The 12,957-nt window shown below is 42.4% G+C and overlaps 1 protein-coding gene across 1 annotated transcript in view; it reads right to left on the bottom strand.

Annotated features, from left to right (window-relative positions):
• Positions 1-10,594, bottom strand: part of mib2 (MIB E3 ubiquitin protein ligase 2) — a 46,725-nt gene extending 36,131 nt beyond the window's left edge. Inside the window, exon 1 of the mRNA XM_078288152.1 lies at positions 10,530-10,594. The gene's annotated coding sequence lies outside the window, so the exon portion shown is untranslated. The remainder of the gene's footprint in view (positions 1-10,529) is intronic.
• Positions 10,595-12,957: the final 2,363 nt, after the last annotated feature.

The raw sequence follows: 12,957 nt of genomic DNA, 5'->3' as shown, positions 1-12,957 counted from the left end.
GGTGTAGCAGTGTGTGTGAAGCCATTATTGGAAAATGCCAAATTAGGCCTGGGTAACATGCCAAATATTCACTGATGCCGACATTACCAATCTTTCACCAACCTCTCACCAGTCGGTATGTTCGATAAAAGCTTTCCCCACTGATACACCAATATTCTGAACCCTGCTGCTTTCTAAAAACTTGGGTTATGGCTATAAAAATGAGTTCCCATTACTCCAGTTACCCCATCTACCCCTTTGAAAAAGTGGACCGTTAGCCTGTGTAATGTGCAGATCTTTCTGTACCGACGTGTACACCTGAGCAGATGCAGACAAACACACAGCTATGACACAAATAACAACTGGGACTGCTGTGACCTCCATAAATAACAGCCAATCCGGCCATGCGGAGCCAAAAAAACCCTGGAGAGGCGCCCAGCTCACATTTGTCAATATTAACAGCGGTTCCTCGGAGATCTACGGCGCATCAGTCAACTCGGCAGTGTAATGATGTCTCTATGAGAGAGATACGCATTGAGATAGAAGGGTCAGCGATGGACAGAGAGACCGAGGCCAGGAAGACCGCCATCTTAGCGTCCAACAGAAGGTTTTAGAAAAGAGGAAACGTGGGGTTTAATATTGACAAACTGAATTTCTCACCCACGAGTAAACCGTATACCGGTGGCGTCGGGAAGTATTTCACCATCGTACCTCTTTCCTTTTGCAATGTGGCTCCAAAAACCACAAAACACAGTTGTGCTGGTCCTTTGCTTGTCGTTCCCAAAAAGTTCGGAGCGGCACATCAAACACGCGCCTGACGCTTCCAGTGCTTTTCTGGCCTTTAGCACACCCATAACAGCAACATGCAGCCTGCTTTGGAACATTCTTGCATGCTTGGTTGAGGAGCCTTTTTTCCAGACATGGAAAGAAGAAACTATCCTAACCACCCACATTTAAAACTGTCCTACTACCCACACATACCACCACCCATCCATCCACCCCCACACTGTGCGTTCCACAGGGATTTCAGCCTGAGCACACTGGTATCTTATCAGTATTAAATAGGCTACAACTGGTTGTGCCAAGTAGAGTCGCAGCATGGAGGATTCAGGGGGGGACTCTAGCTACACAACAGGCTCTTATCCCAGATTTACAGGGACAACATTCCTCACTGTGAGCATTATCTAGGGCCTTCTGCTCATACGAGGCCATGTAAAACCACTTACAAATTCACCGTGCACTGGTTACATCGATGACAGGATGAATAGTCAGTTAAAGCTTCACTAGGTAACATTTTTATGCAAAAATACAGGTTTTATCAGCCTAAATCCTAAAGTGGGGCTGCAACAGAGAGGAGCATCCCATCCCCCTTAATTGTGACACTGCAGATTCATGGTCACTGGCAGGAAATCTTCTCCAAACAGTAAGTGACAAAAGAGTGAAATCCAAAAGTGTCTCCTAAAAAGATGGAGAGCAAACGCTCCGTCCAGAGAAAGCTGGACTCACCAACTATGGCTGAACCTCTTCACCACCTCCACCCACCACACACTAAGAAGAAGACATTTGGTGTACTGATGTCAGCTAACATGACTTCTAGGTCTTGAAATCCTGCAAATTCAAACTGTCCAAACTGTCAGAATGACAAACACTATGGCCTTTTGTTTGCTCTGTTACCGACTTCACTATGAAAATAAAGCATAAACACACTGTTAGACAACAAAGCATCCATACAATACTAAATAGGCATCATGTCTCATGGTTACTTTTGGTCTGAACACTCCCACTTCAGATTTTATGTTTGCATTTCCATGTTTACTTGTGCATTTCCATCCATTTCCTGACATAATGACAGAGCTACAAAGTGCTTTACAGGATAAATAAAAAAATGTAAGCAATAAAATTGTGAAGAATAAAGAAAAAAATAAAACGCAAAAGGGCAAACACACCGAATAATTACAACAAAAATAAAAACAAAATACAGACTAGGCACTCACTCTAAATAAGGATCTCATAAGGGGGTTAAAATCCAAAACCCTGCCTTAAGTGATCAATAACATTTTAAAATCAATCCTTAATTGCACTGGTAGGCGATGAAGTGAAGCCAAAATGGGGGTAATATGCTGTCTCGTCTCTTTTTAGCTCCTGTCACGAACTCGGCTGCAGCATTTTGGATGAACTGTAATCTGGATATAATCTGCTGGTTAATACAGCAGTACAGGGGATTATAATAGTAGTGTCCAAAGTTCAGTTGGTTCACCTGCCAAGGGCTAATAAAGTCAAAATAAATTATTTTGAATGATTTTAATGGCCAAAATAGGCTAATTCATGCTATTTAGTGTATAGAATATAGAAGAGACAAGTACAGATTTACGACTTGCTCACTCACTTTTACAGTGGATCAAGCTTGTAATTCATCATGAAGTGACTCACCACATGGGAATAACATTAAGCTTCAACTAACATTAGGTTAGTTAACCATCCAGGCAACAGAGAAATAGAAGTTTAGATGCTACTGCTTTGTGTAGAGCAGCATAACAGGCAGCCAATCAGGAGCCTGTTTAATGCACAGCCATTGTTTTGCTTTGATTTGATTGGCTGACAGTCAGAGACAGAGTACAATGGTCAGCAGGACAAAGTTTGTCAGGTGACCCTTATTGATTTATCTGCCAAAGACAAAGTTTACTACCATTGGCCCTTGGCGGGTGGTAATTGCACCTGAATACTAACTAACTAAGTGTAATCTGGATATACTCTGCTGGGTTAGACAGCTGTACGAACGTCAAGATGTGACCAAATAAATGTATGGATTAGGCTACAGTTTCCAGGTGATTAAAAGACAAATCTAATTTTGGAAAGTTTCCTGAGAAGTATCAGCTTACAAGGGCTCTATTTCCTGAGACCCGATAGGCGGCTGCCTGTTTAAACAGCATGGGTTCTGTCGCTCCAGAGGTTGGCTGCCCAGGGCCCGGGGTGCATTCGCTCTACTTTCAGCGGCGGGGCGGTAGGGTAGGGTGGGGGTGGGGGGGAGGTGAAGACAGCCCTGGCCGGGCCACCTGTGTTGTTGAAATGTCGCTGCCAATCTGCGTCTGAGGGCTAAGACAGCCAGGATAAGCAGCTCTCTGCCTCCAACAACAGATGGGCTGGCTTCCGTCATACACACTACTGAGGGCCAATCTGGGAGGCCAACGTCAACCTCCTTCACACACACAACCAGACAGACGCATGGCCGCTACACACAAACACACACACACACAAACAACCATACATACGCACACACACACCCGCATACAAACATGGATAGTATCCTTTCATGAAAATATCTAAGCAACACTATGTAATCAGGGGAGGATGATTTGTATTATGCTACCGAAAAAACTGGAAACTCTGACAATCTCCTCTGCAATGCTCTCATTTGTTTACAGTAACTATACAAATGTCTCAGAATTAATGTAGTAATGATATTTTGGTGCTAAAATGCTACACCTAGCACTTTTAACCTAACCCTTCAAGTCTAACTAACCAAGTGTTAAATAAGGCTCAGGGGCCTAGACCAGTGACATGCAATTTATCAACAGACAATGATGGAATCACTAAGCAGATATGGCATATTTCTAATTCGTTACCCAACCGACACACAAAGGCAGGGGCAGTTCCAGCTCCGCACACTGATCAAAGGATCAATGAGCAATTCCAAAACGGAAAATACGGAGTCATTAGTATTATCATTGGCAGACAGTGCAATGGAATATGCGCTACTGTGTGAAGTAGCTAAGCCTAACTGGGCTGTATGCCCTATGACACGTGGTCTGACCAGCCAATATCCTCATCCTAATGTCAAATAACATGAGCCTGTTCGCCTGTGATGTGTTTTTTCATGTCACTGCCATTAGTCCTAAATGCTTAGCAATCTACAGTCTACACACAGGCTGTGTGCCTGCAGGTCTGTGACGTTCATCAGGTTTCACATCCCCAATATCAGATATGAGCCTGCTGGAACTGGTGTATGTCAGAAACATCTGGTGGTCAAGGGATTTTCGGAAAAATCAATATGGATCCTGAGTAAACAACACATTCGCAAAGATTTCATCAGAGCGGGCGACAGGACACTCCACTCTCCGATTTCCATTTCAGAATTCTATATAACCTACAGTAGGTTCCTTTTAATAAATCTCACTCACACAACTGCTGTCTGCTTAGTTAGACCTTCATATTAAACTATTCGGTATTTCCATTAAAAAAACAACCTTTTATCATGAGCAAAATCCCAAGGCGATACAATGTGGAAAACAATTCCACAGGAAATCCAACACAACAATATCGGCAATGTACAACGATGGGGACAAATATGCAATATCCTTCCACAAACAACTGATTTCAACATGATACTATCTTCAAATATTTCTTATCATACTGGCATTCTTCAAAAGCATCCTTATGAAGCTTAATAGCAAGAAAAGATTTTACAGACAGTTCCTTGACGCCTGCAGAATTGTTCCCATCAGCAAACTTTCTGCCTGGAGCCTTTTTCAAAAACTCTCACCACAGCAAACCAGGTTCCCTAAGAAGACTTCAAAGTTTGAATGACACTGGCATTGAATGGTCATACTCACTCCCTATGATCTTCAGCCCACTTTTGAACATGTTTGGCTGTTGGATTCCAGTGTGCCGTCACACGGTGAGCCTCTGCGCTGCTGGTATCCCCGGCTGGTCGGCGGGACCATCTGAGATCCCGAGCCCTATGGAGCCGTCATCCTGCTAACGGGGGAGTGAACCCTTTCCGGCACAGTCTCAGTATTTGTTCTGCTGTGAACTTTGCTCTTTGTTTTGGAAAGAGCAGGGGTTTTTTTTCCCCCTCCACTCTAGTTTTTGCTCTTTTTTTGTCTAACAGATGTTGCTCAAGGACTGGACGTACCTGACGCCTTACCTGAGACCAAAAAAGAACACCAAGTTGGCTTCATAAGGTGAAGAAATAACTGACAAGAGAGCAGTGCTGATCTTACGAAAGCTCTGTGTTACGGGTAAATACATTTAAACTTTGATTAATGGGGGATTGTCATGTCACATAATCAGTGCTGCGGGGAAGCTTTGATCATTTCAAGTGTTTGCTAAAGCTAGGCTCTTGAAAGAATGGGCCAGATTCACACGACCGGTCTACAGTCAAACGTCACTTCAAATGTCAATATTGAGTCACATGTTGGTACTTGCGTATTAAGTTCTTAACGCCAAGTTGTACTAACTTCACCTGGAACAAGCAAAACATTCAGTCTTATCTAGGCTATGGGTTTATCAAGATAATTTCATTCAGTATTTCAATGATGACAATCTAATCTAATATCTTGGTAGCACAATCATCCTGCCTAAATTAATCATATCCCTTGCCTGTATGATTAACAATTATTAAACATTGATCCTCCCAGTACCACTGATCCTCTCACTACCACATAATATAGTATAGTACCTTATACTTGTTTTAGCTGCTTCTACTAGCTCAAACATCTCTAACCTGGATAGTAAATAAGATGTGATTAGACTGCCTGCATCCAAGAATCCAAATCCACAACTAAAAACCCCAAACTACACCTGCATGACTTTAATATATCAACACTCTGGAGGATTATTGCGAGGCAGGTCAAAAGAAACATGTGCCTGCGTTTGATCGTCACCAGCCTGTTACACAACAACTGTAGCAGCAGGGCCAGCCGGATGCCTGCCTGCCTGCCTGCCTGCCTGCCTGCCTGCATGCCTGCATGCCTAGCACGTCTACTGGCTTTACTACAGTTTTCAATGACATGTGGCACGATTGTAGTAGCGTAGCCGTGGTTGCACACCGATTATGTATCTGTTGCCCTTGCACATGCTAATTTTTACCTCTCTGGGAAGTAAACATAGCAAACCGGTAATTTATCCATTATTATAATGTGAGGAAAACAGAGGCAGCCATATTACATTTAAAATAGAAAGATGCTGTGTGGTTTGCAGACTCCTGAAAGGCCAACCTCCTTTATTTACTATGAGCCAAAACTGATAATGAAGCATATGTGCTGCTGCTATCTTAAACAAAACATGTGATCACATAGCACCAGGGCATAGACTTCACTGGCAAATAAACATATGACCTGTACGAGCATTGCCCAGACGTCTGCAATTCTACCTAATATTTATTCCTCTTGAAAACAGCCACGAATGTGATATTGCCTCATTTCATAAATACACCATGTCTTCGTTCAGCAGGTTTACCTGTTGGAATAGCGGCGTGCAGCAGGGTGAACGGAGAGACCAACTAAAAAGACACAGAAAAGGGAATCAGCCCGAGATGGTGGAAGAAAACAAGCTACCGGCGGTCCCACCAGCTTCCAAGCGCGAGAAAAAACACCTCCTGAGGGGCTGAAGGATGGAGCCCCGATCTGATGCGCTCCCTGAATGAACCAGCCAAGGAGAGGGAGGAGAAGGAAGAGGGGGAGGAGGAAGGCGGTCAGGACGGTATTCCAGAGATGCGATGTACAGTAGCGGGCGGCGTTCCACGGCAACAGCGTCCTGCTGCACAGGCGGGCAGCCTGGCTGTAGTGGATCAGAGCTGGAGGAGAGGGAGGAGAAAGCCCCGCTGCTGCTGCTGCTGGAGGATGCGGCCAGCATTTAGTCCTTTGTGCGCCGTGTCAGCAAGGATTACTACCGAGGAGGAGGAGGAGGAGAGGGATGAGAGGGAGGAGGAGGAGGAGGACGGCAGGGGAAAGCGGCTGCCTGACGAGCGCTGCATTCAGGTCGACGTTCCCTTCCTCTCATGTAAAAAACAGGCCGACGGGCTTCGGTTTGCGCAGGCAGGGCTCCTCAAATGCTATTTTCCATCAGCGGGAGATGGAGGACAACGATGACACGCGTGAAGCAGAGGCGCTGTGTTTACTGATCATTATGTACAAACACACACACAAACACATGCGCATCAAGCTCCACATAAGACTGTACAGCCTCCTTTTTCACAGCCTGCGGGGACACCATTCGTTCTGCTGCCAAAGAACAGACGAGCAGAGGACGGAGGGGAGGGGGAGGGGCAATATGTTTGGGGGGGAGGGTGTGGGTGTTTCGAGGGTGGATAGGTGGGGGGTGATCCTCAAGGAGAAGAAAAGGGGTGGGGATGGAGGAGATTTTGATGAATGGGCACCTGCCATGATTCCTATTTTCAATCGCGGGCCGGTTTGTGCAACCACTGTTGGTGAGCTGGCAACACCAACCCACAATCTCCTCCAGGCTCGCTCCAAAAAAACAGAGGAGCGATGGGGTAGTTTGTGTGTGTGTGTTTTCCATAGCCTTGAACAATCCTCTTTAATGTGGCCACAGCTGTGGGAGACATGAACAATATGGTTCCCAGCCAGCCAAAACAGCATTCTGCTGATGCTGGCACACACATATGAATGTACAGCTGGCATCGCGAGGCCCTGAATGGCCAATGAAATAAGAGTGAATGTTGGGGGGTGGGGGGTCACAGTGCAGACAGACTCCTATAATGAAGTGTGATGCTCTGCTCTCCCATCTCGTAAACAAAGCCTGTGCTGTCCATGTGATGAACTCGGCGGTCCAGACGATATAGAAAAGAAGCATTCATTCACACGGCTCTTCCTTCTGAAGGACGCTGACATACACACGTGACGACCATAGACTCATCAGACTGGAGGTCTCTGCTGACATATGGGCCCGCTGCGGCCCGGGTGGGAAACTGACACAAAGCTAGATGCTGGACAACCTAGGAGAAAAGCAGGAGAAAAGCCAGACCTGACCCGGTATTTGTTCTGTGTAAAGTAAAGCCAGAGAAATGCCTGTGCAAATGCCATGGTAGCCATGGTAACCAGCTGTGCCACAACAAGCATCCCATCACCTGTGCGTAAGGTGAGCGTGGAAGTTGGGCTATCAGCGGGGAACTGTGGCAAACAGTCAACTGCCATCTCCTTCAGGGATTCAGATCTGACAAATAATCGTGGTGGCATGTCACCCTCCATCTCTCTCATATTTACCGTCAATCTCCACTGTATGGAATTTAAGGAAACAATAATATATCCGAGGAGAAAAAGCCCAGTCTGAACCACCTCTATCTGGATCAGCTGCTTCTACAACCCATTCTCTAACCTAATTTTCCCATGGGGATCAATAAAGTTTAATCTATCTATTACAAGATGTGATATTTGCCAGTCAGTCATCCACCTCTGATATGATGGATATGATTCAGTTTGATTGACTGCATATTGCATAATTGATCAACATTGATTGTCAATGGAAAGCCCTTAGCTGATTCTAATGCAACATTTTATTGTGTTTCAGTGGAGGGTTTTAGTGTCCCATGATGGTCTAAATGCTGTTTCACAGGCTTTTCTACCCTGACAACAACAACATTCCATTGGGAAACACTGAATACTTGTTTTTTTTTTGGCATGAAAATGATATATTGGCAGAAACTATCTGCTATGTGCAACTTTAATCCAAAAATATTTGTATTGGCCTTCAAAAACCATTATCGGTGAACCCTACTGGGAAGCTCCACATGTGAATATGACACAGGGTGTTGCTGAAAAAGTGCATGCATGTTCAGCAAACCTTAACTGGACAAGATTAAGGTTAAAAAAAGATGTAGTAAAGTATGATCCGCTGCCAGTTACCTGCTGTTCTATATGGGAGCACTGGAAAAACTACAAAGCATAGTTCATAAGTCAGCCTATGACAGCCTTGACATTTTGCACACAGTGTGACAAGGTGCAAGAAGTTTCTTAATATGCACACTAGATGTGTGAAAAATGGTGTGGAAATTCAAACCAATGGCTCGTCAGCCACAAGCCTGGGGTACATTAATTTCAATGAAGAATCTGAATAATACTTTAAAAAAAAATAAGATACCCTAAAAATGGTGCCTGAAGGAAATATGTATAAACTATTCTCCCATAATGTGAAAAGTATCTGGGAAATACAATAACGGAATAATATTCAACATAGCAAGATATGCCTTTCCACCTTAAACTGCTGAAAAACTGGACAAATTTTGGTAACCGAGTCTGTCCAGAGACCAAGCAATAAAATGCCAAAACAGAACACAACAAAACAGGGACCAAAACTAACACATCATCACCACAGAGCCTAGTTCGGCTAAAACTGCCCTTAAAATTACCAGTAAAGATATAAACAAACAGGGGTTCTCTCGCTCTAAGAATTTCAGATTTCTCCTTTAACTTAAAAGCGTCTTACCTTGAGAATATTCACACAGTAACTTCCCCATTTAGTCTCAAATGCAATCAAGTGACCACTGAAACAAGTTTCTTTCTCTACACCTCTAATCAATTCTGTGACTTCACCAACGACTTACAACAGTTTATAGTTCCCAGCTTGTTTGTTGTGCTTTAGATTTGTTGACCCAATACAGGATAAGACAAAGAAATGGCAGATCACTGAAACTTTGCTCCCAAGTAGGTGTGGCTGAGAGCAATCATGACCATGGTATATCCAGTTGTAGCCATGTGGCAGCTGCACTGGGCTCTTTGGCTCTTGATCCCCACCAAATGACCAGCAAGGCGACAGGTGTAGAGGGACAGGCCTCGTGTACTTCATATAATATCATGTCATGTTACCATAGATCTCAAGAGTAAAGCTGCAAATTAGCATGGCTCATAATGTCGGATACCCACCAATATTTCAACACACGTAGCATTAGACTAAGTAAACAACTGGGGATCATTATTTTGAGTAGTGCTACTATCCTTTACATGGTGGGTTGTATAAATGTACACACGAGCTTCTCTAATCTCCCCTACCGGTGTCTTTTTTACTTTAGGGGTCAGGTGAAAACGATTGTTATTACTGCTATCCAACACAATTAGCAATGTAAACCAATAACTTGGATGACCAGTTCCAACAGAAACTATAGGCAAGACAACTATACCCCATTAGCCAGCTAGCCGACGATACTAGCTAGCTAAGTAATTGCCCCCATAGTAATGATATACTGTACCTCGTTGAAACATCTTGCAATTGACTGTTTGCATTGCTTATCGGGAAAGGTACCTTCTTTATAAAACATGACTGAAGATCTTTTGCGAATAGTTAGGCGCAACTCGTAAATTCGGCATACAGCTGATCGACCAAGCAGCATTTATTTTAGTAAAATGTCAACTTTTAGAATTGGTTGACGCTGCTCGCTATCGCCCACCACTTTCTATACGACGGGTGAAGATCGTACAGTCTATGGGATTAGCAAATCAATTATGAAAGTTGAAATTTTATTGAAATAAAGCGCTGCTTGCGCTGTTGAATCACATGTATGCCGAATTTACCATACGCCACTGTCAATTCGTAAAAGGTCTTATGTCTTTTTTTTTTATGTATGTGCGTTTTCCGATAATCAACATAACATTAAGTAGTCGGATTTTTAATCTGCCTTTGGTGTGACGTTCTTACTGTACAAGAACGAATGGGACATATTGGGGATATTGCTGGCCTGTCTACCATTAGCTAGCTAACTGAAGGTTGGCCATCCTTAGCTCCTAAAAAACAACTTCTGTCATGGTGTAGCTACTTACCGGACCTGTTTGTCGAACAGTTTTCACTTTGTACTAGAATAGAATCCCATCTCGTTGTGCACCACCAATACTGACATGTATTTTAGGGCACTTGTTTTATAACAGAAAGTATTTACTAGGCTGGGAGGTTTTGCAGCCCGGAGCCATGACAACACGCCCATACATTACGTCACTGCTAATGCTGCCTTCAGGTTCTCATCGTAAACGCCTACATTCGCAGACCATACATAAGATTTATCGCACATTCAAGCAGGGATGGAAGGACTACCAAAATATCCTTCTCAAGTATTGGTACAGGTGCTTTGCTGATTTTTTTCTTAAGTAGAAGTAAAATTACTTGTGTAAAAATCTATGTGAGTCTACGAGAGAACATAATGTACAATTCGAACTAGATTTTTTAATTAAAATATTTACAAAATAAAGTGCATGTTACTCTGCTACTCTGTTCTTCACTTCTGCTTTATTCTGCTGACTGACTTTTCACTGCTGCTGTTGAAATACTGATTTATATACTGTTTTTTTTTTTTTAAATACTCAAACTAGGCCTAAAACTAGGATTCGGTGCAAAGTACAGCAACAGGGGTAGGCCTACTTGTAATTTGTTACGACGAGATTTTTTTTAGTTAATTTATTGGCCAAAGGTTATTGAATATGCGTGATAACTAAAAGTGAAACAAAGTGTGAAGATAGAAACATACAGCAATACTGATTATTTACATAATGTGTTCCTAGTCGTGCTATCACTTTGTTTGGTCCTGTATGTGCGTAGTACGATATTACTTGCAGCACATGAAGGTTGCATTAGTCCTCACAGGAGCTGACCGGACCGGACGTTTAGTGATTTTGCCTTCAAAATAAAAGCGTAACATTTGCCACCTTTGGAGCAGGGGTAAACAAGAATAAGTAAGTATTGAGGTGTGCACAACAACAATAAAAATGTATCAAATTCACCGACTCGGTGGAATCATATAGGGTGAAACGATCAACGCATTCTATTCGGACGCATGCGATTTTATCAAGGGTTTTATTTTGTACCCGGAAGTGATATGCTTATATTCTGGCTGCCTTGACACTCGTCAAAACAAGAGGCTAGAAGGTTTGGTCCAAACCATCAACAGTAGAGGACTACAGTGGCTATGGGCCCCTGGGCTGAAGTTTTTGTAGGCTAGGCTAAACTTAACTTGTTTGTAGAAGATACTCACATTTTCCCAGAAAAATCGATAAATAAATGTCTATTGCTACATTGACTACGAATAGCATGAGTGCATATATCAAGCATAACACACGTTTGTCTGTCAGTAAAAAGTGCAACTAGTGCGCCTTGTTATATGTAATGCTACAGACATTATCATGCTAACACTGACATTTCTGTTTCATTATGTTAACGTATCACACCAAATAAAACATGAATGCAATGATATTGAATCATTGACTTGCTCAAAAATATCCTCCCTGTATTAAATCAATTCAATTTGTGAACATTTATGTGCTGATTTTATTTGTTGTTAAAAGCTATACAGTATTATTTGGCCTCTATCATGTCAGTAAGACAAAAGAAAGTGAATTCTACTTAATTCAACTAACCCTGAACTTATCTTGTTAGTAATATCATATTGACAAATTAAAATTCAGTAGACCTAATATAAAACCTCTTTTTATACTATTTGAAAATGAATACAATCAATATTTGTTTTAACAAAAAACATTTTGACCTCTATAGAAAGCACTGTGTTCGCTACTTGATTACTTCTGTATTTTACAAGACTTTGTGTCTAACTTTTATATCGGCCTTGGCATAGTCTAGTTCCCGCTTTAACTTAAACCAAAAAGACAGGATGCGCAGGTAGCTAGCAAGAGCAGGTAGACAGCTACAAACTATCTTTACATTGAGTACATTTATAAAGAATAAAACATTATACCTGTACAAGATAAACGGATATTTCCGACCCATGGTCTCTTATAGACAGGACATTTACATTGTACTTACATTGTTATTCTACTGACTGTAGCAAATTATATTGCTAGACAGTACCAAGCAGGTTTTATATTAACGTCTCAACTAAAAAGGTTTAGTGATATTGCTTTATTGTCCAATAGCGCCCCCTGCCGACGACAACCCAGCCACACAACTCCATGGATTCCTGTATAACCTTTTGTTTGGAGAGAATGCGACTCTGTTCAAAAATCTGACAATTTCATGTTGTCTTGCATGTCGTGAAATATAAACAGCTGTCAGAACAAGACAGAAGACATTTTATGAATAAATAGGGTCTACTCTTCAATTCGGCATACATATAATCCACCAAACAGCACTTATTTTAAAAAAAAAGTTCAACTTAAACTGGTTTGCCTCTCATTCCTTCAGTCTTCTTTCAGCGGAAATGCACCATGAGGAGTGTGAACCAATTCTAAAAGAAAAAAAGTTAAA

This window comes from Centroberyx gerrardi, chromosome 14, assembly GCF_048128805.1.
Source record: "Centroberyx gerrardi isolate f3 chromosome 14, fCenGer3.hap1.cur.20231027, whole genome shotgun sequence".
In the NCBI taxonomy this organism is placed as follows: domain Eukaryota; kingdom Metazoa; phylum Chordata; class Actinopteri; order Beryciformes; family Berycidae; genus Centroberyx; species Centroberyx gerrardi.
Note: the sequence above shows the minus strand (reverse complement) of the source record. Positions and strands in the feature narration are given on the sequence as shown.